Source organism: Olea europaea, unplaced genomic scaffold (assembly GCF_002742605.1).
Source record: "Olea europaea var. sylvestris unplaced genomic scaffold, O_europaea_v1 scaffold447, whole genome shotgun sequence".
NCBI classification, from domain to species: domain Eukaryota; kingdom Viridiplantae; phylum Streptophyta; class Magnoliopsida; order Lamiales; family Oleaceae; genus Olea; species Olea europaea.
In genome coordinates this window covers 264,422-268,858 of record NW_019262776.1, presented here as the reverse complement: position 1 = coordinate 268,858, position 4,437 = coordinate 264,422, and positions in this window count along the sequence as shown.

The following is a 4,437-nucleotide window of genomic DNA, read 5'->3' as shown; positions in this document are numbered from 1 at the left end:
ACGATACTGCTACTCTTGTGGCTACTCTTCCAATTGGTTGTATAGGAATATGAATATTTTGATCATTAGCCATTTGATATTTCTTTTTTGTTTGTGTTATTGCATCTTCTTCTGAAGGTACGTTCTATTTTCGAATCAAACAGTTCAAAAATGTCGCCTTGGATACAGATCAAACAACAAACACTTTTATCTGTAAATAGAAGAAAATAAACAAATCAAATAATACTTAAAAATAAAATAAACTTGTTGCCCTTTTGTACAATGTAAGTGTATGATATCATATCAAGTAATGTATTGGTCCTTTGAGTCTAGATTATCATTCCAACAATGACATGTTTTAACGTTTAATTTAATATTTCTAACCACCATTGAAAAAAACGAATGAAGAATTGTGAGTTGATGTGATTTTTCATCCACACACTTGAAAATAGCTGGATCACAAAGATAGTTTTAGAATTCAAATATGGAATGAGATATTAAGGTATAATAATTTCATCTATTGATCAGTTTTAAATAGTAACTCAAGATTCATTACATAATGTATGTTCCACTAAATCCTTCTATTATATTAAATTTACCTCTCTCAAGTTCTTATTGAGTCTATTCAACTAATTCAATCATATATCTCTATGAGAATAAATTCTTAGTTAAACAAAATATTAGTTCTAGAATTCATATAACGACTGCAATAATTAGTATAGGTATATCTACATATTATACTAAATTACTAAATTTTACCAGGTTGTCTAAATCTCAAACTCACCTCTCGATTCGTAAAAGATCCACAAAATTATTAAATTAGTGATTAGGTAATTCAACGTAGAGGTGGCTCACTCGGCCCTTCACGAGCAGAGTAGAAGCTCGGCTCTGCCCACGGGCCACAGCCACGAGCTCATGGGCCGAGCCAAACTTGGGCTCGCGAGCTTGTATTTTTTTAACAAAGAAATAGATAAATTATTAACCCTCCTCATGTATTTAGGCCTGAAGCCAGATACTTAAATTTTAAGTAGGCGGAGTTAAAAATTATACATGAACAACTTGTAACAATTTTTTAAAGAAAATTAAAAACAGTATTATAAAATAACAAATTCCGATTAATATTGTTTAATTAAATATCACTTAGGGCTGTGGTACAATAAATTGGGAGCTAAAAAAATATTTTAAATATGGTATCTAAAATATTTGTCAATTCCCAATTTATCGTATGCCACATACATTCAAACATGAGACTTTGGTAAAGAGTACGTGAAGAATCCAAGAACTATAATGTGTATAAGATTGTGAATTCGCAGTTGAGAATTTATAGTGTGAGAATTGATTCGATTGAATGAATTGAAATTGAATTATTGAAATTCAAGATGATTAAATTGTAAAAATGAATGTATGTTGTATTCATTGTTGATAATTTTGGAAGAGCACATCTAGAGAGAGTTGTTGAATGATAGATATTTTGTAAAAAAATGGGTTAAGTCCGGGTATTTGTAGAGAAAGAAGGAAAAAGAATTAAAAGGCAAAACCCATGAGCCTGGCTAGTGGGCAAGCCATGCTTTGGATTGCGGCTCTTTTTTTAATATATAAAATATAAGCCTCCTCATTTATCTGGGTTTGGGACCAGCTACTTAAATTTTGAGTGGGTGGACTTAAAAATTGTACACGAACAACTTGTAACGTGTACAATTTTTTAAAGAAGTTAAAAGTGGTATTATAAAATAATGAATTTTGATTAATATGGTTAAATTAAATATCACTTACCTAACGAACTACAATTTCGACATATTTATCTTATAGTCGAAAATGAGAGTCCTGCCAATATTTCACACACATTAATGCTTCCAAAATATCTTCTTTCAATCGGTTCCTAACTTCGGACAAAACCCTCTTATCTGCACTAAAAGCAGACTTCGAATCTACAGTGCAATCNATATCTTCTTTCAATCGGTTCCTAACTTCGGACAAAACCCTCTTATCTGCACTAAAAGCAGACTTCGAATCTACAGTGCAATCGATGGTGTTAGTGAGTCTTTTGTAGTTGCGAAAACTACTGGCTATCGTCGTTCTTACCTTTGCCAAAATTCAATAACCTCTTTGGAATTTTTTTAAATTGTTTTATTGGTAGGCACATTATAATTAAAGTAATTAATAAATTCAGCAAGCGATGTATTTGAACTTGCCTCGGATGTTTGGTTACATGCAAAAGATAAAGTACTACTAGATAAACCTATTGTATTTGCATCATCTCTGTACATGTTAATGCCTTTAAATAAATTTAATACTTCAGCATCATCTTTGTCAATATCAACGGAAGAAGTAGGTGCAAAGGGTACTCGATTAATATTTTTACCCATTCATTCTGCATATAATTTATACTTTTTACATAAAGTTTGTTCTAAATTTCTATATTTGATAGGTATATTAAAAGTTAAAACTCTTGAAATTTGATCAATTACATATTTGTTCCTGATAAATTATATGGGCGTTCATGATGCATGCTAAAGGAAATAACATAGGTAAGTCTCCCCAATTTTTGTCCAAACTTTAATTCCATAGAGTATATAATTGCGCTAAAATTGGGGTCATTTTTGTATTTATGAAATATTCTTGCAATTATATAAAGACATTCAAGTACCATAAGTTAGTGAGATAGTAAACTCTAGATAAAATATTTATAGTGTCATAAAACCTGTCAAAAAAAATTTATGTTTTAAAGCTAAAAGCCAATCGGATTCATTCAAAATAATATCATCATCGTTTCTAATATGCCTATTGTTATAAAAGTCAGTTATTAAATGTTTAAAACATTCGCATGACTTTAGTAATAAGTGAAGTTCCATCTATGACATACGTCGTTAACAAATATTTTAGCATTCGTCACCACAATTTGGGCACAAAGTTCAGCAATGCTTGTTTTCTATTAGGGGAAATCGTGATATGTATTAGTGCATTCCTAATTATTTGTATTTCATCTTTAATATGTTTCAAACTAGCTTGCTCAATTAAATTTAAAATATGGCACACACAACAAATATGAAACAAATAACCAACGAAATCAAGCTGCAATGCCCTACACAATTTATCAATAACTACTTTAATAACAATAGCGTTGACAAATGTAAAATAACGAATTTTACTTTCTCAACAATATTCCCTAATAATAATCATAATCGCATTATATATATTGTTAGCGTTATGAGGGAATTCAATAATTTTAAAAGCAATAATAGTTTATGCACACACCAAAGTTGGTCTATATAATGTGCAATTACAACTATATAATCTCTTTTATTAAGTTCTTTTATTAATCTCTTCCCATATCTCCAAAGTTAAAGATATAACACCCTCATATTTTTGCAAATCCAAAATCAATTGTTGGTTTATTTGAAGAAAATATTCTACTGTGTCTAAACGAAGAGTGTTTTGAGTTACTTCAACGTACCTCGATTGAAGATATTCTTTCACGTATGAGATGAAATATTCGTCTTCCGCTATCGCAAGAGGTAACTCAGCACCAGCAACAAGTTTCACCATTCTCTTTCGAGCATTCTCATCTGAATACATCCACGTGGTGAGGGGTGAAGTTGTAAAATCGACATCTGGACTACCAAATTACAATTGTGTTTAACCGGCCTCAAGAAGTCCATGTTTGGCCGCATATACTTTGTAGTGACGGTTGAGGTGGGCGGTACCAATGCCTTTTTGCCATGCTAATCGCTGTTGGTAGTATTTACATACTACTTTGGACTCTGAAACTCCATCGATAACACAACCCATTGAAATCAATATGAAGTGATCCCAACATTATACCTATTTTTCCCTTTCGATTTTCTCTAGCATCAAGAATGTCTAATCGAGTTCCTCTTATTGTCCTGCTTTGGGAATGTTGACATCATCCAAATAAATTGGATTATTGTTTCCTTCCACAACCAAATTTGGAATATCTTCACGAAAGGGTACTTCATTTAGACTAAAAGATTTATTCCAATATTGACTTTGCAGCATCACAAGTGATTCACCTCCGACATAAAACAAGCCCTCAACAAATGAGTATGGATCCATTTGTGAATTGTGATTAAATAAAAACATACAATATAGATGATATAGTAAGACATAAGTACTAAGACTTAAGTAAAGAGTACGAAATTAAAATTGTGAATTTATAGTGTGGAAAATGAGAATTGAATGAATTGAAATTCTATTATTGAAATTGAAGATGATGAAGTTGTAAAAATGAATGTTTATTGTATAATTGTTGATAATTGAGCATAAGATATATTGAGATTGAGATAATTGTGAAAAGATTGTTTGAAATCATGGCTATTTATTGAGCAAAAAAAAAACAGTAACCGAAATGGTCACTGATGAAAGTTCAGTGACCATTGCAACAGTCACTCAACTATGTACACTGTTTAATAACGAGCCACTAGCCTAGACTCGTGGCTC